Below are 25510 nucleotides of genomic sequence, written 5' to 3' on the forward strand. Positions count from 1 at the left end.
GCTGCACCCCGGGGGCTGTCTGGGGGGGGACGGGGCAGTCCCAGGGGAGGGGAGACGGGGTCGCTGCGCCCCGCAGGTCGCGGGCACCCCTAGGAGATCCCTGCTCCCCTCTCCCTCCTGCCCTGGAAGAGAAAGGCTGCTCGGAAGGCTGCAGGGTGTAACACAAACAGGAAAGCTGGCAGGGACCCAGCCCTTCCCAGCTGGGACAGGAAAGGGACACGCTGTGTCTCGCTCAGGTCCCGAGCTGGGCCGCGCTGGCAGCCGCGGCAGGGCCGCCTGAGCGCCGAATGTCGCCCACCTCAGGGTGCCCGGCCGCAGCAGGCTCCTCGCGGCGCCACCCGGCCCCTCTGCGCCCCTCTCGGCCGCCCACCCCGGGGCCCGGCGGCTCTGCAGCCCCCCGGCCCGAACACAAAGGTCTGCTGTGACCCCTGGGCTCCAGGGGCTGGTGCCCGTGGGGAGACGCGCCTCGCCCAGACCTGGGGACGCACCGAGGGCTGCAGGGACCACACACCTCCGCCCCGCAGCACGGGCTCCGCACGCAGCTCGGGAGCAGCCGGAGCGCTTGCCCCACGTCCCAGCCGGTCCGTTGGCTGCAGCACAGAGGAGGGAGCTCAGCAGACGGGAAGCCGGGGACAGAAGAGGCCAGAGGGAGGGAAAGCAGCCCGGTAAACAAACAAGAAGAACCGAAGGCGTCCCCGCGCGCTGCCCCAGGGGCCGGCTCGGCAGGCCCCGAGCTCCAGCACCCGCGCGGCCTCGGGCCCTGCGCAGCGCAGCGCAGCGCAGCCGGGCGCGGAGCGGGGAGCGGGGAGCGGGGAGCGGGGAGCGGGGAGCGGGGAGCGGAGGCGGGCGCGGAGCGGAGCGGCCGGGCGGGGGCAGCCTCGGCCAATTTATGGCGGCGGCGGCGGCGTTGCTCCGCGGCCCGCTCCTCGGCGCAGCCGGTGCGCAAAGCCGCACACCCCGAAGCTGGACTTGGTCAAGTCGAACTGTCAAAATGCACCTTAAATCTGCTCAAATCCGCGGCCAGATTTCCACAGCACTGCCCCCCCCCCCCGACCAGGCGGGAAGGGGGTCCCGCACGCCAGCCAGCAGTGCAGTGGGTCAGAAAGGTTCAGAGCCGGCACCCGAGGGGGATACACGTCCCCACACCTGCAGCCCCCCAGACAACAGGGGAAGGAGGGCGCAGGGCCCAACGGAGACGCTGCTGCGTGGCTGCGGAGGGAGCGGCGATGCCCCAAGAGCCCCTCTCCACCCAAAGCAAAGGCCCTTCCAAGCTCCTTAGCTGGTGGATGTGCCTATTTCTCCATCCCCAGTGCCCTGCTGTGGGACTGGCGGTCCCCATTGCAGTGAGGTGGCAGTGCTCTGCCCCCCTGCAGGGAAGGAATGATTTCGGGAAGCCAGGGGCACAGGCAGGGATACCCCAAGCGCTGGACAAGCCTCACACCCCCAGCACCTTTGGCGCAGGCAGCGGTGTGTTTGGGTGCACTTTGCAGGCAAAGGGCAGGGCGGCCACAGCTCAGCCCTTCGCGCTAGCGATGGGCTCCCAGGAGAGACCCGTGCCACAACCCACCAAAACATGGGGGAGCAACCGTTGCTGAAGGCCCACCTGGATTTGCTGTGCTGGCTCTCAGCAGGACCCCAGTCCTGCCAAGGGATCGCCTCCAACCCTGGGTGTAAACACAAGCGGGGCAGGACGTAGGCAGCCGAGGGGACCTTGCCTCAGTGAAGATGTGTTCAAACACAGTCATGCTGACAAGGAGGATCAGATCCCTGATTTGGGTCTTCAGCAGATTCTGGGAAAGACACGATGGATGGGCCAGGGCTGCTGTGCTTTCAGTGAAGGTGGAAATAGCAGAGCAGCCTTTTCTGAGAGCTTCTCCAAGCCTTTACTCAAGCCCTGGCTTGGGCTCCTGTCCACACTGCAGCCCAGCTGAGCTGGGATGGCCTGAGCTCCCCTCCATCCTCCTCCGCGGGGTCCCTGGCCTCGTCCCCCCTCACTGCGCCCAGGCCATGCCTGTTCTTGCTGCCGCCCAGCTGCCTTCCCTGCTGTGTGCTGGAGACCAAGCACGTCACCTGCCACCGTGCTGCTTGCCTCTATCCGCAGCGCCTTGCTGTGCTGTCTCCCAGCGATGCGCCTCTGTCAGTGGCATTAATCCCTCGCCTCACCTGTCAGCGCTCGGCCTCCCTGCAGGTGTGAAGACAGGCCGGCCCTTTGTGCGCAAACCTGCCCCGGCCACACTCCCCCCTGCGCTGGGCTCTCTCCAGCGCTGGCACGGCCTCCCTCCGCTTTTCAACACCGTGCGGGGCCGGCTTCGGCTGTCAGCAGGCTTCTGGCCGCCTCTCGTCTCGCCCACCACAAAGGGCGGCCCTGTCCCTCGCGGGAGCTGGAGATGCTCTGCGTCGAGCCTTGCTGCGGGCAGCGCACTCTTACCACCACGAAGCAGCAGGTCTGACTCCCACCACTCTCCCAATTGCTTTTCTTTGCAGTTTCTACCTCATTTCACCAGGCGCTCAGCAGGGAGAACAGCGAGACATCCGTCGTTACACCCATTGGGGTGTTTGCCTTCGGGAGACTAGGGACAGTTCACAAGACAGACAGATAAAATAAGGTATGTCCACAGTATTTGCAGAGTTTGGCTCTTCCTGTAACAACAAAAATCTGCTCCCAGTCCCTGACCCATTGCATGGTCACAGCCTGTGTATTTGTAGAGGGGCCTTGAGATTTACACCTGGCCGCGGGCACCGGCAGGGAGACCTTCGGCTCCCAGGACAAGAGCAGCCTGCAACCGCTCTGCCCCGGCCTCCTGCCCTGCTCCAAGCCAGGGTGTCTCGGGTTTGGGATCTACTGCTCGTTCTGCCTGAGGACAGCAGGTGCTGCCCAATCTCAGCAAACCCCTCGCTCCCGGCAGCAAGCGAGTCTCCAGCACAAGCAGCGCCTGTGCCTGGACCGCATCCTCCCCGCGCCGGGACGATAGGCAATAAAAAGAGTCACTCCTCCACGCTGCGGGCTCATGACCTGGGATGCTTTGCAAAGCTGTTTTTCCCTCCTCTCATCTGAGCCCGCGGTGCTTGGAGGGCCCTCTAAATCACGGTGATTTAAAAGTGTTTTTTTTGCAGCTAATCCGCTGGGCAGGACTGATGGGCCTAAAAGGCACAGGCTGCAGATGAAGGACAGAGGGGCAGCTTTCAGGCAAGCTTCCCGGACAAGGGGCATCTCACCCCAAAGACCCGTTCATCCAGGTGGATGTAGGGTGCCCATTGCTGCACCCACAGTCCCGCTCTGGGAGTCAGTCGCCCAGAGCTATGGATGCTGGTCACGGCAGCAGCACTCTGCTGCCATGCTGCTGCTGGCCGAACACTGACAACCGATCTCTGCCTGCTTCAAAGGGTGGCCGTCCTGCTCGGAAAAGTGCTCTGCAGCGCACGGCTGGCCACTGCCACCCTCGCTGCCGCCGAGGCACGGCTTTCTGCTGCCTTCCCGCAGCACCGCAACCGCCAAGCAGGTCCCGGCGGGCGCACAGGAGGAGAGGCGCTGGTTTGGGCCGGGGCTGGGAGGATATCTCCACTCGCCCCTCGCACCTCCCCTCTCTCCGAGAACAAAATGCACAGTTTGCAGTTCCCTGCTGCACTCTGCACTTCCCAAAGCCCCCGCCAGCACGGCCCTCGGTGCCTTTCCTTCCCCACAGAGACCGTGCTGCAAGCATTGGCCCTTCCTGCCCTCTGTCCCTCAGATCATTAACTAGCTCCACTCTCTCTCTCTTTTTTTTTCTTCTTCCCTTTTGAACATATCAGACTAATGGAATCAAAGAGGCATTTCAGTGACTCAGGCGTTTCCCATTGCCCTATTCCAGCATCCTCTACTCTTAACGCTGAGAGCTTTTCACGTCCTATTTGGAACTGATAGGAAGCCCTTTCATTGTTTCACTACATGGATATTAACACTGATGAAGGAAATGCTCCATCTGATAACAGAACCGTTGAAAAGAGCACCATTTCCAAACGAGCAAACTCTGAGACAGTGGATTCCTGCTGCTCACACCAGCTCAGTGCACTCGCCTGGGGCATGGGCAGAGACTGCCTCGCTGCTGGCCGGGTCCCCTTGGGCATGTATCTCACATCAGGATCACCCAAGAAAGGGCTCTTCCCCATCAGAGGAACATGGTGTTGGCCTGGTTTGCTCTCGAGATTGACAGCAGCCTCTGAGATGCTCCTGGGAAAAGCTGCGACTTTTTGCTCTGACACACTCTGACTTGAATAGTCCGCTAGCAACAGTGAGTTCAGGTCATGGCTGCTAGGAACAAGTCTAGCTCAAGATGCCAGGAACAGAAGTGTCCCACCTAGGAGAAGATTTAGTAACTTCTAAGACATCTTCTGCCCTAGTGTTTCTGGGCTTCAGAGGCTGGTATCAATTCTACTTAACAGCCCTTAATGAATTAATCCTGAGAGCCCCTTCTGGGGCAAAGCCTCCACCTGGAGCTCAGGAAAGGCACAAAGATGCTTGGGAGATGGCTACAGGTAAGATGGTAGGAGGGCTCCTGCCTCCTGCCCCCAGTGCAGAAAACACCCTCCAGTGTTTCCATGGGCTTTCCCGGGTCAACACCACAGACAACAGGTGACATATCTCCAGGCCGTACCCCATGTTCGGCCAGGCACTATCCCAGCTAAATACCTCTTTCCAAGATTGTCCTTTCCCGCTCTGCTGTGGCCAGGGTCCATAAAAGGACCTGGCTGTCGAGAGCACGATGGACCATCTAGTCCCAACGGAGTGAGACCCCAGCCCTGGCTCTGCTCACCCAAACAGCCCGAGAGCAGGATCCAGTGCCCATGGTCAGGGATTTTGATGATCAGCCCTTCCCTCACGCCACCCTTCCATCTGCAGTGCTTGGCCCTAAAGCAATTTGAATGTTTGGGGACTTTCTGCTCTCCCCACAGCCTCTCCAAAGCTGGCTGGGCACGGAGGTTTTCTGTCACTCCTGAAAGTCATTTCCTTCTGCCGTGGCCGCCCTAATCAATTAGCTGCCTATAAATAGCCTCTTTGATTTCACGGTGACATCCGGAGTGCATCGTCACTGCCAGCTTCCTCCCCTACCTGGGGAGCTGTTTTTTTTCCAGAGAGCAGAGGGAGGGAAGGCAGCAGGCGGGAGGGTGGGGAGCACCCGTCCATTTGGCCCTTTTTAATGCTTCCCATCACCAGGTGACTTTCCACTCTCTGCCAGTCTCCTCCCACTCTGGTGCGCCAGCAGTGATGCTGTTTGCAGCAGTTGGATGCGTCTCTAACATGCGATCAACACAGGAAGGTCACAGTCGGGAGTGCTGCTCCAAACCCCCCACCCGAGCTTCTGGGGGGCTGCGTGAGGCCAAGCACTGTCCCGCGCAAATACCGTCACTCCTTGAGACAGAGCCCAAACACTCTGGACCCAGCCAACTGCTGGTGACGGGTCACCCCTCCATGGCCCCTCCGAGCCCAGCTGTCCTACCCCCATTGCTCTCTGCCTTCTCAGAGGATCGCAGCAGGGTTGGTTCAGCCATCCGTGAGGACAGTCCAACTGACAGGAAAGATGGCAACATCGTCCCTGTCCACCAGCAAACCTCCGGAGTCATTAAGAAGGCTAAAAAGAGACTTGCAAACCTTTTGAGGGTCTCCTGCCCCAGAGCAACGTGGCACTGAGACCAGCAGGGAGCCAGCAGAAGAAATTCAGGCTTGCAGCACGTACCCGGGATGAACATCTTCCCACATTCGTGCGCTTCCTTATCCCCGGGCAGGAGGACAGCTCTGCGTCACGCAGCTGCCACGGTCTGCTCTCGGCTGCAAGAGAAGCACAGTTAGCTGGCTCTTTCTTCCCTGGCCAAGCAAAGATAAAAAAAAAAACCAAACTATATTAACAACTGAAACATTCATTGAAAGAAATGTAAGACCAAAGGGAATGAGGCTGTTGTGGCTGCCTGGCAGGAGCCCCCTCTTTTGGCATCATTTCCCTCTCCCAACTGATGTGCAAAAATCAAACTGGACCAGCCCATTGGGCTTCTGCTTTGTGCTCATTCAGGAGATGAGCAATTGATGTGCTCTGAATTATTGCAGCAGCCAAGCTTGCTCATGAGCCTGGAAATGCAGGAATTCAGGTTTTCAAAATGTGTGTGTGGGGAGCAGCAGAAGTTCAAGATCATCTTTCAGAATCTTTTTTTCTTCTTTTGGAAAAATCTCTAGCACTTGGCTGTTGCCTGGCCTTCTCTGTAAGTTTATCCCTCAGAAGCAGCTATTTAAAAAGTCGAGAACCTCAGGAGGTAAAATATTTCTTCACCTGTATCTTGACTCCTTAAGTGGTTGCCCTGGCCAGCCCGTGCATCACCGGAGGAAGTCACCCAGCATTTTGTTCTAGCGAGCTGCCTCTTTGATCAGCTACGACTTCAGCAGATCAGACGGCTCTAAGGACATAGCGCGAATCCCAGGGCATGTTGTGACAGGCAGGGAAGCCGTGACTTCAGCCAGAGCTAGTGAAAACCCGGCAATCGCAGCCGGGCAACCTCCGGGCATGCAGGGTTTCCCGCCTCGTTGCTCCAGCCGGGCCACGGCAAGCTTCCTCTCGCCCAGAGCTGGGCAAAGCCATGGCATCTCGTGTTGTCCCCCCGTACCAGCCACATGGGTACCCATCTCCCCTCCGAGCCCCCAGCAGCCTGCACCGAGGTTTCCAACCCCATCCTTGCTGGGGCACCCCAGGAAGCAGCCCACAGCCTTTCTCGTAAGAGCCAGCTTGACCCCAGGGTGACAAGCAGGAAAGCCCAGGGATTAAAGCCAGCCTGGTCACCACCTCGGCACGAGCCTTGGCAAACCCTTCGCGCTCTTTCTCCAGGCTGTTGGGGCATGCAGAGGAGTATCTGGGTGAAAAATGAGACCCTCCAGAGATCAGGCTGTACCATAACGTTGCATATTTTGCAAATGTTTTTTCCACATAGAAAAAGCAAGGAGAAGGAAATGAATACATAGCATGAGAGCAGCACCCCTTAGCTGCTTGGGAGGGGAGACCAAGGGGAGTCCTCTCAGCGTGGGGAGGGTCCAGCTCTCACATCAGTAGAGCCTGGCATGCCTCCTTCCCCACCCCAGCCTCCCCCAAGCGATCCCGCCACCCAGGTTCACCTTGGTGGGGGCATGCCCTGAGCCAAGAGACCCCCAGCACTGAGGGTGCGGGGCTGGGATTGCAGCTGGACAAGAGCGCGCACATGTGCATACGTACACACACCCAGGCAGACCCAGCCCCTGACCCCAGCCCCCCCATGGTCCCTGTGTCTTATGGGCACCGGGGGCTGGGATAGCAGCCCTGCACAGCCCCCAGCTCACTTGTGCCACAGAAGTGAGGCACCTACATGGAGTCACTGCTGTCTAATAAGGGGCTGAGCGTGTGCTGCCCTCTCTCCCCCCGTGGGAGCACTAACAGGCTCTTTTCTCTACCACGAGGACACTCTGTGCGTGCATTTTCAGAGGTTTGCCATCCCTGCACCTCTGCCAAGTTTTGCTGGCCAACACATTTCAAAGCCTTGAGGCAGGGACAGACAGAGCTATTAGTGCAGGCAGAAGTAGCTCAGCCTCAGAAAAGGCAGCAGATCCTCGGGGCTGGCACGGCCTCGCCTTTCACACTTCGTCTGTGCAAAGCAGCACACTGGCACCCCCCGTGCTCACGGGGAGGGAGGAGAGGGGCTGCTGGAGCAGGTGAGACCCAGCAGTGCTGGGGACAGAGCACTGTCCTCCCTGCATCTGGCCACCACTGCTCCATCAGAGGGCTGTCACCTCCCAGGGCCCTTCTCAGGGTCCCTTCTCCACTACTCATTGCAGCACTTGGGCTCACCGGTGCCCGTGCTGCCGACTCGCAGCTAGTGAGCCTGGCGCTCTCTCTGGTGCTTTTATCAAGTCTCCAGCTGTTGGAGTCAGGGGACTTCTGGTTTGTATTTTTTGTTGTGGTTTGTATTTTTAAAAAGCAAGGTTTTTTAGCCCTTGTAATTGTAGCGAAAACCTCCCTGCTCCAAAAAGCAGCAAGAGGATGAAAACTGATTTCGGAAGCATTTGCTTTTGTCAAATTTCTTGACTTCTCATTTATGCCGGTTACAGGTTGGGAGCAGAGACAGGTTGAATCCCCACATGCAGATGCTTGGGTTCAGCGGAGAGATGAGACACTACACACGGACAAAACCCTACACAAGATAAAGACACATATCATACAAGCCAGGGAAGGTGCTGGACCAAGGCCAAAGGACAGGACAGCCCCATCAGAGGGTTCGCCATGGAGGAAGCTGGCCAGAGACACCAACAGGGCACCCAGCAAGGCACAGGCAGGGAGGACCCTGACCTAGAGGGGATCCTGCATGCTCCAGGGCTGCCCACCACCACAGGCCATGGACCAGCCCTTCACCTCTCCAGCACAGCCCAGTCATAAGCATATTTCCACACAGCTGGAGGGAAACCCCAGCTGCAGTCCTGAAAAATAACAAATAATAAAAGTGGCTGTGAGCAGCAGCAGGGCTGGCAGGAAACATTCCCAGTAGCAGCTGCTTCCTGAGTGCGACATTTATTTGATCCCCTGGCACCATCTGGGCCATGCCCCACTCTTTGTTTTCATTAAGAGTTTAGAAAAACAATTCAGCTTTGACTAATTGCTCTTTAAGGTCCCAGGCTCACCCTTTCTCCTCCCCCCACACTTCCTCTCCCAACCCACCACCCTCCCTCCATGCCCTCTGGCCCCTCCGGCCAGCCCCACGGTCTCCCCATCCCGTGGCACACAACATCCTTGGGCCCTGTGTTTGCAGAGGCACTTGGTGTCCCCAGGTCCCAGGCAGGGAGGTGTCCCCATGCACCATCCCCCATGAGCATCTTCCATCGCCTGCAAACGCAGCACCGGCACATACGTGCCATGGCATGCCAGCAAGCCCCAAAATGTCCTGCTGCAATAGGTTGCTTGAAGGCAGTGCTGATCTGGAGCGGTTTGAACCGGGTCCCCCTGGCAGGGAAGATGGGGTAGATTGCTGACAGGACAGTAGTGTTTCCAGCCAGGACTGTTGTGCTACAAGTGGACACGTCCCAAATCCTGTTGACTTAGAGCTCCCCGTACCTGTGCCCAAACCCCTCACTGTCCTGTTTCCACCCCCGATACTATTGTTCTCTCCAGGCTTCCCCTTGGAGGAATCTGCCATGCGACCCAGGCCGGGAGAGGGAGCCCGTTTCGCTAAACCCATATTTTCCACCCTGGAATAATCAGTGAAAAAAACGTTGAGCCTTGATTTGAAATCCTTGCCCCAGTGGGAGGGGGTGGTTGTTCCACAGGACATACGTGGTCCCCTGAGCCCCCTCACCCCGTCTCCACCTGATGGCTTTAGCAGCATCCGTGGCCCAGACCAGGAACCGGAGGAATTCCGGCCCCCTAATTACACTCGCTGGGAGGAATTTGTTTTGCAATATCCCTGCTGAGTTCACCTAACAAGCATGGAGACGAGCCTTTCTTATTTAATTAGCAGCTCTACCCTGAATCCCCCTCCACGGCATGCACACACGCACTCCCCCCGCCTCGAGTGCCGCGCCGATGTTTGTTCCTTCGCCCCTTGCAAGCCTCTCCGAAAGCTCAAAGCACTTTTACGCCTTTCTACTCCCACTTTCCGGTCCTAAAAAGTTTGCTTGGGCAGAGGCAGCGGCTGCGTTTCCTTGCTCCTTCCTAACAAGCGCTTCCTGCTCCGTGCTGCCCGGGATTATTTGGAGCTCACGAAGCGCTGGGATTTCCTTCCCTGGAAACACCGCTGGCTCCGCTTTGCTATTCTCTCCGAGGCGGCCTGGGTAACTAATTACTGCTGTTTGCGCTCTGCACGCCACGACGTGCGCACGGAGGCTGTGCTCGGCATGGCACCTCGCCTGGCCCTGCGATCCCAGCCGGGAGAGCAGCCCGTGGGAATCCGTGGCGATCGCCCACCTGCCCTCTCCCTACGGCAGCAGCAGCGGAGAGCTGACCTCCTCGGACACTGGTGTCACGCTAACACGGGGTTCCCACGAGCCGCTTTCCAGTGCCACGGAGAGCAACTGGAGCCCGCCAAAGGGGCTCGGGGAAGCTCCCAGGTAGAGCCGGGCTTTCAAACTAGGACCAGCCCCCTTGCAAAAGGCAGCCAAGAAAGCAAAGTAATTGCCGACAGGCCAGGTTTAAGCTAGCAGGCTTTCGCTTAGACACCAAGATCTCCAAAGGAAAAATATTTGGAGTTTGCAAGCTGAACTGAAGCGACCCTCTCCATGGTAGAGCTACTCTGGAAAAACCCTACAGCAAAGAGACATGCTACATATACCAGTGTGGCTAGAATCATACTAGAATAGGGGATAAAAGAGAAAAAAAAATTCTGGGCCCACAGAATGCTTTGCCCTGGCTTAGCAACGTTAGTTGGGTGTATCAGCTCTTCCCCTGCTGTGCCCTGCAGGGCTTCGCTTGCTCGCTTATGCCTCTGTGCCGTACCGGCGTATGGCAGAGCTCCAAACACCAACACCAGCGCTCCTTCTCCATCCAATCGATTGCCAAGGGGGACTTTTTTCCTCACCTCTACCAGGCTGGGTTTCCTCTTCACCAGTTTGCCCCTGCCAGTCCCAAGTGTGCCAGCACAGCTTAATGCTGAGGCTGGCAGCAGATGCTGCCGCTGCTCCTGGGGCTGTCCTGCCCCTACTGCTACCACTTACAAAACTGTGCACAATCCAGACCTGCTGCCAGGACTGTTCCTCTCCCCAGGAGAGAGGCTTACTCGCACACTGCAGAAAAACGAACAAGGCAACAGAGCAGCGCTTGCTGCCACCAGCGCGGCAGCATCGCACCTTGTGTCAGGTGCCTGATTCCCAAAGCCGGAGGGAAAAGGTGGTGTGAGCCCAGGGAGGTGCTCTTACAAACACACATCGATACGAGTTTTAAAAATGCAAAAACAAAATCTCTAGTCCAAACACCCATGTATCCAAGGCCAGCTCCAGGCTACCAGGTCTCTGCCCCCAGGATCCGGGATGGGACCTGCGTCTGCACGAGAGGCCTTGGCCTGTGACTGTCCCACAGCCGACGGGCCGTCTTCCCCAGCGTGTTTGACCAGAGGTTACCTGGTCTTTTCCAGACCATTTTCTGACAAGAAACACAACTGACAAAACTCAGCTTCGCATAAAGTGAACACATCCTGAAAAAACAGCTAATCCAAACGCCTGAAGATACAAGTTAACCAGCCCATCAGCATCTCTGACCCAATTCAAACCAGCAGCAGTTGTGCCCCCGACCAGGCTGTGGCTCCTGCGGTGCCCCATTTCCAGCCCAGTTCCCGGAGCCACCAGCGACAGCCACCCTGGGCATCGGCAGCCCCACGCGGTTTGAAGCCTGCTGCCAGCCTTCCCCGCTGGTCTCCCGACAAAGCTGGTGGGACACAGCTGTGGGACAGGCTTTCTGCTGGAAGAGTTAAAGCCAATAAACTTGGGCATTAGTGACTTGCAAAGGACTGAATTTGCCTGATGATCTGCGAGAAAACAAAGGGGAAAATGCTCCCAGAGATGTGCTGTTGGGTCAGTGCCAAGCCCAGGTTTGGTCGAATAGCACCTGGATTCATTAAACAGCCCGTGGGCATAAGCGAGGGGCACTGCAAGGATCTAGGAGGAAAGTACAAAGAAATAGCAAAAAACAAACCAGCTGAGATCTCACCTGCTAAAGCCCAAGCATCTTAGCACAGGAGAACCACCCAAAGCACAGCTGGGGCAGGGGGTGCAAGGAGACCCCAGGGCCTCATCTGCTGGGCTGGACTGCAGCAGGAGCCTAAAGCAGGAGGAAAGGGCAAAATCCCAGCTGGAGGGCGCATGGCAACAGGCCGCAGCCTCTCCGATGGCTGTGGGAGGAGGAGAGGAGACGACACCAGCCTTTCTGGCTGGGTCCTCCGCCAACATTGGGGCATGGCAGGGCCAAGGAGAGCGCGGCGCCATGGGACGAGCACTCGGTCAGGAGGTGGGATGGGGCACTGCCGCGGGGGTCATGCCGCCGCAGCCAGCGTGACTGCACCAAGCTCTGGCTCTCCAGTGCTGCGAACCACCGCCTTGCAGCACTGCTCACTTCCACGGGGAGATCACCTTAAACACACACGCCATCCACCTCCGCCGCCAGCCAGTGGGTTTTGGCTGCGGCTCGTCTCACCATCTTCCATTGTGTAACCATCTTCCTGTTTGCACCAAGCAACCAACCTCTGCCCGGGCAGGGAGGCGATCGCCGCCCGCGGGAACGCAGCTTGGGTGCTCGCCCAGGGCATCCGCGTGGCCGCGCCGTGCCCATGCCGAGGACCGAGGGCTGCCGAGCATCGCTCTGCTCCCGTCCCCCGGCGAGGGCTCCCGCGGCCGGCCGGGTCAGCTGAGGGACGCTGCCTCCAAGCGGAGGTATTCCAGGCACGCCGCAGGAAGCGGGACTCGGGTTTCCACGGCGCAGGAATGCCGGGCAGCCTGGCCAGCACCGGCGGCTCCGCGGCCGGCTTCCTGCGGCCCCGCTGCACGCTTCCTGCCCGGTTCCCGCGCGCCCCCGAGCCAAGCCGGGAGCTTGCTGGAAACGCCAAGCACTCCCCAAAGTGCCCGGCCCAGCCACCAGCAGTTCCCAGCTGGCATGCAGCCGGCACAAGCCTTGCTCCCCCTTCCCTGCTGGGTCGCGCTCCCGCTGTAGGAAAGGGCTTGGTTTCTTTCCATACGGACGTACGAGGCAGCACGTGTGGGTGGGGGAGAGCCTCAGCCCCACTGTGCCCCACCAGAGAGGGGACGCGGAGGCACGGGAGCTGCTGCGGAGCCGAGGCGGCGGGAGACAGCGTTGGCACCTGGGGCCATCGCGCTCAGGGCCTGGGCTTTCCAGAGCGGCTTCTCTGCACGGCGATGGCTCAGCGTGTTCCCACCTCACCTGCAGCAGCACCAGCCGAGCGGAGGGTCCATCCCCACAGGCTGCTCCCGGAGCCGAGCGCCCTGGGGCTGCCTGCGGCTCGCCACATCGCAGGAGCGCGGCTCCTTGTTTCCCTCCTCTTCCAGCCCCCAAATCCCTCCCCCTCCTGTCACCCAGCCCCACACACAGGCTTGCTCCTGGGGAACAGCTCCACCAGCCTCCCCATCATACCTCCACGCGAGCTGTGACCTGCAGCTTCTCACTCTTCAGCATCCTCCTCTTGTCGGGCAGATCCTCTCCCAGCTCCAATCACCTTCCCCAGGGGATGCTGTAACCTCCTTAGGACCCACCTGAGCCCCCAAAACCATTCAAAACCACCATCAGTTGAATCTCACCGCTTCCAGCTTCGGTTTGCCTTGCACCCCCCAGTCCTGCCTGGACCCTGTCCCTGCCGCAGGGACCTCTCCTCGCACGGGCCTGCCAGATCCCACCCTTGGCAGCTGAAGCCCCATCCCCAACATCAGTTCTTTCCCTGCACAGTGGCCCTGAGTCTCCTCACCCTTCTCCTTCCACACCTCTCCTTGGGGATGAGGAAACTCATCCCACCTGCCTGCTGGTACCCCAGCCCTGCCTTGAGCAGGAAGCACCACAGCTCACACAAGCACCAACTGCCCACAAACTCAGCTGGACTTGGAATATCTCCCCGGGACCCAGCCGCGAGCAGGCACCAACCGCACGCCCATACCCCGCTGCAGGCATCACCCGGCAGCTAACAGCCTTCAGGGCCCGCACAGCCGCCCTGGACAGCGGCCGCCAGGCTTGGTCCTGAAGCACCAGGGATGCCGGTCCCCAGCCAGAAGCCAAATCAGTGTCACTTGAAACGCATCTCAGCCGGACAGGCAGGAGCAGCTCACGCTGTACCAGGCAACCACCTAATCTCCCCAGAGACAGTCCTTCAAGGCTGTTCCTGTTCAGGCGCTGATAAAAATCTGACCAAGATGTTTTCAACAGTAAGCTGGGAGTGATTACAAAGCAACCGTCCCCTACCCTCCAGCTGGGAAAGCTCAGCTTGGAGTTTTCTTTAAAAATATGTGGATTTAAAAGAATTTTTTTCAACCCATTACACCTCTTGTGCTGGTGCAACCCGTCTGTGGGGCAGTCCCAGACCAGGCTCCCTCCAAGGTGGAGACAGGGAAGTGGACAGACCAGGAGGAAAGGCAGGGCTCTGCTCTCCTCCCACTGCCACAGCCCGTGGCAGCGAGCGCTGCTGGGGCTGCCAGCGCAGCCCTGCATTGCGGCGGCATGTGGTCAGTGGGGATGCACTGGGGCACATCTCCAGCTCCCACAAACCCAGGCGGCCCCTCTGCCCTGGGGAAGGTGGCAGGGCTCTGCCCACACTAACCCCTGGGGAGTGGGATGGAGAGAGCAGTAACAGCAAACCAAAGCAATGCAGCAGCTTCAGAGGCGGGTCTGCACGCTCTGATTCCCTTTGCGTGCATGCAGGGGGCAGGTACAGCCGCACGCGCAGCTTGGGGCAGTAACCCCACCGCAGAGACACGCATCAGTCATCCCAGCAGCTCTCCTGTGCAGGGAGGCCAGGACGGTGTGCCCATCCACCCCCATCAGGCCTGCACACCGACGCATTTGCTGCACCACCTTATCCAGAGGTCCTGTGCCCGGAGACAGGGCCAAAGGAGCTGCACGCAGGGCTGTGCTCATCCCAACTGGCTCCTTCTTCAGCAAGAGGCCGGGTCTCCAGGGCAGTGAGGGAGTCCCCATCCTTTTATTTTTGGGGGGGGGGGGGGGCAGGGGGTGCAGCACCAAGACATGGCCAGTCAAAGCCAGAGCTGAGCTGCTCTAGGCCAGGCTGGGGGCCTCCTGCAGTCCATCCCAGCCAGCACCTCCAAGACCAAGCCCCAAGGCCGTGCCAGCCGGAGGACGGCCATCCCCAGCACTGCAGGGAGAGCTGTTAGGTGACAGCTCCCATATTCGCCTTGGTCAAAACTCTGCCAAGACCTACAATTAAAACAAGGCAGCCCAGGTAGTCTTGCCTGCCAGTGGCACCAGTACAGGCACGTGGCACTGCTCACCCCACCCCATGGCTCACAGGCTTCACATATGCAACTTTACATTGACACAAATTACCCATTAATTAAAAAGAAAAAAACGTAACAGATAAAATATTTGGCGGGGGGTGTGGAGAAGACAGCATTTTTAGCCAGAGGACTTAAATACCTTCCCTTTATAGCACTGCCAGCTCACAGCACAAACGTGTCAGGGCATGAAAACCATTCTGCAAAATTCGGCAGGCTCATTAGCCAAAGACATTAAGGGTGAAAATTGACCAAAGCACCCTGGAAAATAAATCAGGTCTAAAAAACTGCACCAGATAAATGCAAGAATTACAGCAAGATCACAAGGAGAGTGGAGAACTAGCCCAGGACTGAGATCCCAAACCCTCCCCGGCTGCTCCCTGGCATAACGTAAGTGCTTTGCCCAGCGTTTCCCCACCACAACCCAGCAAAGCAATGCACCGCCAGCCAGCCCCATCACTGCTGCTGGGAGTTTGGCTCAGCCTCAGGGTTTGACCCAGTGCCTGTCATGACTGTGGTCTGGGCAAATAAAAGATTTAACTGGCACTTCAACAGGCAGTGGTTTTATCAATAGCTGATCTTGGGGACCAACAGGTACTTAAAAAGAAAAAAAAAGCCTTTTTAATCCTCAGAGCTATAGGGAAATTGCAAGCCAGTCACTTCATGGTTAGAGGAAAATTAAAAGCCCAACTTCAGTGACAACAAAAATAACCCAAACCCATGATGTGCAATAAACAGCACGGGGACCAAAAAGCTCTTTAAACAGGTTTTTTAATCTTCTCTCCCCTCTGCTCATATCATCTTTATTATTTTCTGATTTGGAGCCTGATTCTCACAAGTGTAACGGATGCTGACAGTAGAGTAATGGAGCAGCAGCAATTTCACCTGGGCAGAGTGCAGGGATTTAATATGTCTGCAGAGGCCGAGACAGGCGAGAAGTGACTCAGGAGGAGAGGGCAAGCTGGGCCAGGAGGTGCTGTACAACAAGGTGTGATCAAGTCACTGCGGGAAAGCGCCTGCAGTGCCAAGCAGGGTTTGTTAGCAATGGCTTCTTGCACCAGCACCATGTCCCTTCCTGGTGCCTGCCCAGCTGTTGAGATGGGGGGTACATGTCCCAAACACAGGGAGGGCATGGCGAGGCCCTTGTGCTGTCCCCCCTTGCCCAGGCCATCCCTGTGGCCCCACCATTTTGGCTACACTGTTGTTGCCAGCCCAGAAGACACCTGAGCTGTTGCACAAGTGGCCCCCTTGCAGCCAAGGTCCTGCTTATTTGGGACAATGACTGGCAAGACCTGCAGGACACAAGGAGAATGTCCCAGCACCAACCCAAGCGTTGCCTTCAGGAGCCTCTCTGCACATGTGCCCCATGGGCAATCACCATGGAGCTGAACTTGTAGAGCTCTGCTTCCCATTTGGTGTTGACAGCCAAAGGTTTCCCTTTAGTTGAAAAAAGCCAGCTAGGCACACAGGAACAGCCTGGATCCCCTTGTCCTAGGCAAGGCCTGCAATCTCCCGTCTTCCTCCAGCCTTGAGTCCGTACATCATCTGACTTGCACCATATCCTTCACCCGCAAGGGAGATACCTGGGGTCTATGGCTGCTGCAGCTCCTTCTTGTATGCATGTCCCAGCATCAGACATCATAGCAGGGACCATCCCATGCAAGGATGGTCTGGCCAAGCACACCTCACCTCTGGCATCTCCTGCCTCACCAACCACCAGCTTTCGTAACAGCCTGGAGCATGGAGCCTGCAGAAAGGTCTCTGGTGGGTTTGGCAATGAGGAAGCATATGTTAAGATCTGAATTGCAGCTTTCACATTTATTCTGTCCCAGCCCCAGATCTGGTTCATCCCAGCTACTTTAGTCACTCTGTGCCATGCTTCCCTCCTGGGCTTTACATGGCTATCCACAATTACCCAGATTCTGAGCAGTGGCATAAAAGCAGCAGCACTGAGAGAACTGAAGAGGAATATTTAGTGGTAGAACATAAATGGAAACATAACAGAGCCAATCTGAGCTGCAAACGGCATCAGGAGAGTTCCCGTCCTATCTGCCCACACACAAGAGTACCTACTGCAAGGGAAACCTCTCCTGGTGTCTACAGCCCTGTGCTGTCTGCATGTGCCCTTCTGCCTGACAGCTGGACACGTGACTGCGGCTGGAGTGATGGATGGGGCTGGAGTCTCTCTTTAATAGTATCTCACAGTGGTTTCCGTAAGTTGATGGAGATTGCACAACACTACCAACTGCCATGCCGGATATATTTTGCAACCAGGGCTTCTATGCCACATCTGTAGGATGATATGCCAGAGCCTTCCGAGGAGGTCTGGGGAAGTCTGAGCACAGGAAAAAAAGAAAGAAAGAAAAGGGGAAAAAAGTCAAACAAACCTCTTTCCATAGCAGCTATTTTGGTGAGGCACCCTGGGGTGAGGGGAGCAGGCACCAGTCAGCTTTGGATGCAAAGCAGCACAGCAGGCTTGCTCACAGGTCTCCACCAGACCAGCAGGGATAAGGTCTATTCTCCCATGGGTGCACGACAGAGCACTTCAACACCTGGACAGGAGTTGCAGAGAGCATAAGCTCACAAGGAATAGCTGCAAGTTGGGGCCTGAGGTAACACCAACCTCCTTGGGGGAAGGAGCGCTGCTAAACAGCAACCAGTGTTGGCCAGCTGTTGAGGGTGGCTGCCGCAGCTGTCCCAGCTGATAACCCTGGGAAGCATCATCTCCAGAATGCAGGTTTGGTGCCCACGTGGCTTATGCAAGCAGTCTGCAAGCTTCTACATCCTGAGTCTAACTCCACCTTCCATCCCCTCAGCCTCCTTCTAGAAGCAAAGGAAAAGTGAGTCCAAGATGCAGAGACTGGGCTGGCGAGTGGCAGACACCAGTGAAGGAGATGGTCTGCAAAGAGGCACCAACCTGGCTGGTATCTTGTGCCTGTCCCAGACATCCAGCACCAGCAGCTCCACGGTAGGAGCCCACAGCAGTGGCTCAATAAAACAGCAATTCTCAGCATCAACACATGAGCATCACATCTCACAGCTTCAAACAGTCTTAAAGCACACAGCACAATCCCAAATGCAAACAGACATACTGTTAACACATCTCAGTAGTTTCTCTACTAAAGAAACAATTCTCTGGCAAATTTTTGGACCTCATGAAAGACCCAGCAAGTTGACTCCATCAGATGGAGGGAAGAGGACTCCAGGTTCACTGTATTCCTGGACTCAGACATGCAGCTATCAGCTCCTGACTTAGGAGGAGAGAGATAATCTCTGATTAGAGCGTCCAAAGGACCTAAAGGACTCTATAGGCTAAAACTAGCCACCAGGAAAGGATCAAGACGACAGGCCAGTCCCATTCAAAGTACAAACCATGGTTCTTGCATGTGATTTGCATGTGAAGAGTTAGGAGGTTGCATTTGGCACAAGCTGTTGTGCTAAGCACCCCATCTCACCAACATGCAGAGAAAGACAAAACTGCCATGCCAAGGTGGGCGCCCATTCACAGACAGACACAAGAGCTTTGAAAGCTCCTGGAGGTGTTGCTGCAGAGCCTCCCCTTGCAGGGGCCAGACACAACATGTAGGCTGTGCCAGGCATGAAGCCAAGGCTTCAAAGCTGCTCAGAGCCTAAGTGGCTAAAAATGAAAGCATTGGGAATGTTTTCAGCCTGCACTTGACAATGGGGATCAGATAATGTCAGAAACACTGAGCAGAGAACACCTCTTGCAAAAGACCCCAGGGCAGTGCCTGTCTGCCCTGCGGTGCAGGACTGGTACTCCACAAGCATGGCCATCAGCACTGAATGGACACGTCCAGCTCCAGGCAGACAGCGTAAAGCCAGCAAGGGCATCTCCATTGCTCCCAGTACTCTGCATTGATCATGCCAGCACAGAACCAAGCCCAAATCATTACATCTGTTCCCCTTGGACCTCAGCTCTGCCATGTAAGGGACCCCCCCACACTGACTAATGCAAGGCCAGTCCCAAGCTACAAATGAGCCAGTCCCAAAGCTGATCCCGTCACTCTGCTGCCCTGCGCCAGATTTCCCTGCTCCCATCCATGGACAGGTTCAACCAGGGAACAAGCAGCTCACCTGTCTCCAAATCCAACAGGCTGAAGACACTTCACATGCTAACTGTGTCTCTCTCTGGTACCACATGACACAGGGAAGTTTAAGATGCCTTATAAAAACCTGGTAATACACAACTCAGTGGTAGTTCTGCTAAGGACTCACCAGGTCTTTTCTAACTCTTCCTTTTTCCCCAGCTCCACCAACACTTCTTAGCCCTACCCAGGCTCAGACCTCCCTAAACTGCCATGGGCTGAGCACAACTGGAAGGCAAAGTTTAAGCATGGGTGTCTCGTTGCCATGGGATAGGAAATTGCCACTCACCCCAAAGTAAACAAGCATGAGGAGCTAGTCTCCACATGGTCGAGGATTACACCACATTTTTCAGTCCCTTGGTCTAAAAGGGCTGTTCAGCAGCAGTCAGTACTCTGGCAGCAGGATGGATGCTAGCAGCCCAGGAACAGCAGATGAATGTTAGCAGCACAGGAACAGCAAAGCAGCTCGTTGCTGAAGAAAATCAGGGTCTCCTAAGTCTACTCATTGCCAGTGAATCCTCAGTCTGCCTGGCCACCAGATTATCTGCCTTCCTGCAAGCCATGGCTCTGCTCGCTCCGCACAGCCTGGTGCACAGGCCTGGGCAGCTCAGCTGGGGACACCAGGAACAGCCCTAACCCACAGTTGCCTGGCACAGCCCTCTCCTCAAGGCACTCCTTTCCTTAGGGGCATCTGGAGAGCTCCCCTTTTCTCTTTCCCAGGTGGGGTCTGAACTCCCACACATTCATATCAAGCACCAAGTTCATCTGCCACCTTATTTCTGCCTCCCACTATTTTGCAGGGACAAATCCAGCTGTAAGCACTGCCTACACATGCCCACACAACTCCAAGACCTGGGCTCACCCCACTCTAGGTGCATGTGGCCCCTTCAGAGCCCTTGCCAGGGTATTTGTTTACCCTTCCTAAATGGGACTTGCTGGAGCCTTTACCTGCTCCTGTAAGCCTCAGTCTCATCATCTGCACCTTTGTGGCCTGGCTAATCCCATCCTGCATTGCCCACAAGCTACATCCATCCTGATTTTAAGATGATGCCACCTTTGGTCAAGCAGATATCAAGCTCGCAGGTTCAATGAGGCTCCCCTTTCCCCTGGGCTGCACAGATAAGAGAAAAATAAGGTCATCGTATTACCAGCTTCCTCCTAGTTTTGAAAAACCACCTGGGAACATCCAGGCACAAGAGCTGACTGTTCTCCCCAGGATCAAGCGCTGATGTCCCCTCCCCATCGCACTCACCCTACAAGGCCATCAGCAACGTGCACTAATGATCAGTTATTACTTATTGCTACTGCCGCCCGGTGCAGGCTGGTGCCCCTCGAGCAGGTGGAACAGCAAAGCTGCTCTTTGCGGGGGGCTGTGGGCTGAAGGCAGCAGGACTGTGTGTCCTGAGCACAAGCATCCACATCCGCTTGGAAACAGGGATCAGACAGTGAGTACACAACACCAGCAGTGAGGATATTGGAGAAATAATAGCGAAAACATTGCCTTTGATTTTTTTTCCCCAAGGATGGGGGGAAAAAGGGAAAAGTATATCCTTTTCACAGCAAGGATGTGGTAAGGGCCAAGCAGCATCCCCTGATACGTGAGCCAGGATGCGGAGATACTGTTTTGTCCAGGAAGAAAGGAGGGATTTTGCCATTTCCTTTGTTTAACAAGAAATTCATCTTACCTCAGTGAGGTGAGGGCAGCCCAGCATTCACAGAAATTCAGCTCCTCATTGCCTCCTCTTCCTCACCATGAAGGGTCCACAGGGCTTCAGGAGAGGCAGATGGTCACTGCCCTGTGCCTCAGTTTCCCCACCTGTAAGTTAGGATAGTTCTCATGTGTGGCAGAGCTGCGCTATGAGGCTTTATCCATAGCTGTGAAGCCCTTAGAAGCCTTCATCAAAGTCTTGTCATCAAAAGTACAAAGATGGGATTTTCCTAACGCAGAGAGGAGGACCCAGACATGGAGGCGTTGGGCCGTTTGGGGGCTCTGGCCGTCTCGCCACCTCCTTTCCCTCGCCTCCTTCCTGCCCAGGCCAGAAATGGAGCCAAACTAATAATTCAGATGACAGAATTAAACTGATTCTGATTAGAAAAAGCCCTTACCCTGAAGAGAGCAAAATCTGGCTCTGCACTGCCCTGTAATCCAATAGTCTCCCACGGCCTCCGCAGCAAACGCGAAACCTGCCTCCAGGCAAAGACACTTTGTCTTGAAACAAGGGAAGTTAAATGTGTCTTAATGGGAATTTTGACACATTTTGCTTTGATTTCGCTAATGTTACAAAAGTAGCTGTCAGAAAATATTTCACCCCTCTGCCAGGGGCTCAGTCCTCACAGGCACGGGTGCAGCACCCAGCCGGGCGTTCGGAAAGGGACCGAGGCTGCGGGAAGAAGAGGCCTCGGGGCCGGATCGCCCCACCCTTCCCCAGGGACCGGTGCAATGCTTAATGACAGCTCCAGCAGGGACCCTGGCACCACCTCGCAGTGACACCCAAGGGCACGGCGGTCCCGTGGGTGCCAGATAGGGCTGAGGGGACCCGTTTGCATCCCGCCATAAGGCACAAAACAGGCCCTGTCACTCCCCAGTTTCCACTTCCACGCTGTCCAGGCGTGCGGGTCACCCTGCAGACGCGCCGACACTGGGTGGGCGCCCAGCGCCCGACGGAGCAGCCAGTGCCGAGCCCCACATTGCTCCTCCAGGGGTGAATCCCAGCCCCGTCCCCGGAAACAGGCACAGGCACCGCAGGGGCAGGGGAGCCCCGAGGGAGGTGCAGGGACATGCCACCGCACCGCGAGCAGGGCCCCTCCTCGCCCACGCTGCAGCCCTGTGCCAGTGGCTCTGCCTGCACGGCCGCAGGGACGGTGGCACCCGGGCTGCAGCCTCCCGAGGTTGCCAGCCACCAGGGTTTTTCCATTGCTCTTTCCAGCTCGGGGCTCTGTGATGGGATCTCTCATCTCCCCCAGGCAGAGCCACACAGGGTTCAAGTACAAGCAGGCAGGACGACGACATGAACACGTTATTAGCTACCAGACGTTTCATGATTTTCTTTCTATTTGGCACCAAAACAGTGGCTGGCACTTCACTGGCCTTCACTGACTTGGGGAGGGGGCGAAGCTGCTATGGGTCAGATCAGCAGCACTGAAATGCCAGGTGCATTTAACCCCCGAAGCACCTTGGGAAACACCACAAGGAGCCCCGGGAACCAGGACAAACCTTTTTCCCCAGCACACAGAAATGCTCCCTTGCCATGAAAAAAGCAAAAAGCAGGACTCCCCCCGCTTTCCAGCCCCAGCTCAGCCGTCAGCCGCCCTTCTGGGCTTGCAGCACGTACCTGGCTGAGCCAAAGAGGTCACAGCCCGGGAACAGGGGTTGCCGGATGCCGCAGGACGCACGCCCACAGTCGCGGGCAGGTACTGCGGTGTCTAAGGTGGTGCAAATACAGAGGAAGAACTGGCAAACAGGAGGGACAAGAGACTTTACTAACGCACACGCTTAGAGGGGCAGCTCAGAATAAAACACACTGGTTTCCTTCCCCCCCCGGTGCCCGTCACTCTGCGAGACAGCGAGTTCGCCAGCTCCCCTGCGCCCGGCGAGCAGCCAGCCGGCCACGCAGGCAGCCCGGGCGGGACGTGCCAGGTGCCCGCTGCCCACAGCAGCGCTGGAGCGAGCTGCAAGAGCAGGAGGAAAAAACCTGATCCAGCACTAATTTTAGCCAGGCTGACTGCAACTACCCTAACTGGAATAAATTAAACAAACAAACAGCGGGGGCTGCGAGGGGAACCGCTGCGCTCCTCCTCAGAGACCCTGTTTACTCGCAGCGGCTTTTCCTGCCCCTGCGCCGGTGGCCCCATCTCCACCCCAGCCCGCCTCGGACCGCATTTGTAAGCTATTTTTTGTTGTTTTAACGCAATGCTGCAATTCTAACCCAGAGCCTCAGTTTGTCAAACAGTTTTTCTTTTCTTTTCTTTCCTCCAGAAAAAAATACAGCTGAACTAATTTGATGAAAGGGGAAAATAAAATGTAAGCCAGACTAAACACACGCAGTTCCTACCTACAGCCAGGGCCCAGGTTCTCCCAGGCCAAAGTCAACACACGTCAATTTTTAACATGACAGGACTTTAAAAGGGAGGTTTGAGCCCTGGATGAGAGGCGGCTGGAAAACATTAATAACAAGGTCTGTCAATTAAAGGCAAGCATGACAAGCCACCAAGACAAAGGTTGGGTTTTTCCCCCCCCTCCCCTCCTCTTCCCTTTTTTTGGTTAAAAAAGTGATTTATGAAGAAATTTGTCCACTCGTCCAAGTGTGCTTGCATTACCACATGAGGGATAATCTTTGCTTAGGGGCCTTGCAAGCAGCCAGGCAGGCAAGGGTCAAGATTAAGAGGTCAAGGTAGAGCTTTCCCACAGAGGATGCTGCTGGTGACCACTGCTGAACCTCATGCCTTGCTCCCAGCTTCTCCTGCACCAGCGGAGCGAGCAGCCGCCCGCCTCCGTCGCCAGCCCCACAGCCAGGCTGGCATCCCGGAGCTGCCAGGTCCAGCTGACTCCCTGGTGATGCGCCTGCCATTCTGGAAGCAGCTAATTCAGGTTCCAGTCTGCTTTTTTATCAGCCACATAGGAAGCATTTCTAAGGCTGCTGTGGGCCGGGCAGGTTTCTGTCCAAAGCCACCCACCGGTATCCAAAACAGAGCCAGGAAAAACAAGGGAAAGGGGCAGAGCAGCCACATCCCAGCCAGGCAGCTCTCGGCAGCACTGGCTGGCCACCTCTTTGGAAAGCGAGGCAAAAGCAGTCCGAGTTGGGACCCGTCACCGCACGATGGCCATGTGGCCAGCATCCCTGTCGTGAGCCTCTCCAGCCTGGGTGGCCACAGGCAGAGATCCCAGATGCTCTCCCTCCCTGGAGCTGCGCAGGAACGAGGGAATTTGCACACAAGCCACGCTCAGCCACCCAGCAGCATCCAGAGCTGGGAGTTGTCTCTGGCACAGCAGACCCCCTCGGCGGAGCAGAAGGATGGGTAGAAGGGAGCAATGGGTAAGGGCCTCTCCCCTAAAGGAAGCGAAACATCCGCCCACCTTGCCAGGAGGAGGTTCCCGTGCTCTGGAGAAGCACAGTGTCAGCTTTCAGCTGGGGAAGCAGGTAAAGGCCAACCCAGAGGGAAACAGCACAGATTCATTTCACCTTCAACACCTAAATAAATATTATATCCACAGACACACACACTGCACAGTATATGCCGTACTGGTGTCTGTTACACCTCTGCACAAGGCAGGGATTGACTGATGGACCAGCTCCAACATCCCCCACCGCAATGTCCAGTCCCCAGCGGTGTCCCTGACCAGATGCTCCAGGAGGTGTTAAGAGCCCACAGTAGTCAAGCACAGCACCCGCTGCCTCCCCATATTAAGTGTCTCCTTAGTCTACTGGGGAGAGGAGCCTTCCCGGAGCCCTTCCAGGTCAGCACATCGTGCCCACCCACCAGCCCCACGATGGCACGTGCAGGGTTACAGCAACACACCTGTGCAGGGCTGCTCCGCTCAAGCCGGGGAGCTGCTCGAACCTGCGGAGGCTTCAAGGACCAGGGTTAGGATCCAGTTCTGCTCCTCTGCGCGTTACATGCGCAGCATTGCGGGCGAGCTGGGCTCCAGCTCTACTTTCCAGATTATGTTTCACTTTCCCTGGCCCAGCAAACAAAACCTCCTTCCAACACGCACAAAGTTCACTTCACAAGGGCAGCCAGAGCCAGCGCAGGCTGATTTTTCCAGACAAGTCCGTAGGCCTGGCCTCCAAGCGGGTGGAAGGCTCCTTGGCACTATCAGCTATCGCCTCCCCACACTTTAGGGGGTGGAAAAAAAGTCATTTTGGGGATCTTGTGCTCTTGCGCACCAGGCACAGCCACACCAGCCTTGCCACCCCGCTTCAGCCCCAGCATCGCAGACGCCAGCCCCGAGGCCACCCGTGCTTGCAGCGCAGGGCAGGCGAGAAGAGACATTCGACAAGCCTGGGCAGGCTCTCCCATCCCCAGGGGAGGGCCAGCACTTTCACCAAAAAAAGCCAGGCCTAAGGCGGGTGGGGGGCAATTTCAAGGAAGAGCTGAGGAAGACTTTTGCCACCCCTGCTCTGCATGCACAGCTTCTGGAAAGCACTGCATCGACGTGCCCTTTCGCCGCGGCCCCGGCAGGGCTGACATTGGCCAGGCCAGAACCGTCTCCGCAGGCAGCAGCTGAAAAACAACGTGCTCAAACAATGGCAGCGCCCCGGCTGGAGTCGATAGCAGCTGCTTGTCCTCCGTGCACTAATCATTGGAATCATTAGCTCCCGGTGGCTGCTAACGAACCCCCCCCTGCCGCTGGTGCTCGCTGAATGCGGGCTGTCAGCGTGTCCCCGGCTCCGCACGGCTCAGGACAAAGCCGGAGCAGCGCCCGCCGCGCAGC

General features: G+C 57.0%; 1 long non-coding RNA gene across 2 annotated transcripts; it reads right to left on the minus strand.

The window, feature by feature from the left end:
• Positions 1-1626: 1626 nt before the first annotated feature.
• On the minus strand, positions 1627-24724 carry LOC112995518 (uncharacterized). Of its 2 annotated transcripts, none has more exons than XR_010391148.1 (4): positions 24595-24724; positions 20763-20893; positions 5627-5803; positions 1627-2570 (listed from the first exon to the last, which is right to left on the minus strand). It is a non-coding gene; the product is annotated as an uncharacterized LOC112995518 (long non-coding RNA). The 2 variants fall into 2 exon arrangements; XR_003262201.2 differs by lacking the exon at positions 24595-24724 and adding an exon at positions 22410-22515.
• Between the last annotated feature and the right edge of the window lie 786 nt (positions 24725-25510).

The sequence above is a fragment of the Dromaius novaehollandiae genome, chromosome 12 (genome assembly GCF_036370855.1).
Source record: "Dromaius novaehollandiae isolate bDroNov1 chromosome 12, bDroNov1.hap1, whole genome shotgun sequence".
Classification (NCBI taxonomy): Eukaryota; Metazoa; Chordata; class Aves; order Casuariiformes; family Dromaiidae; genus Dromaius; species Dromaius novaehollandiae.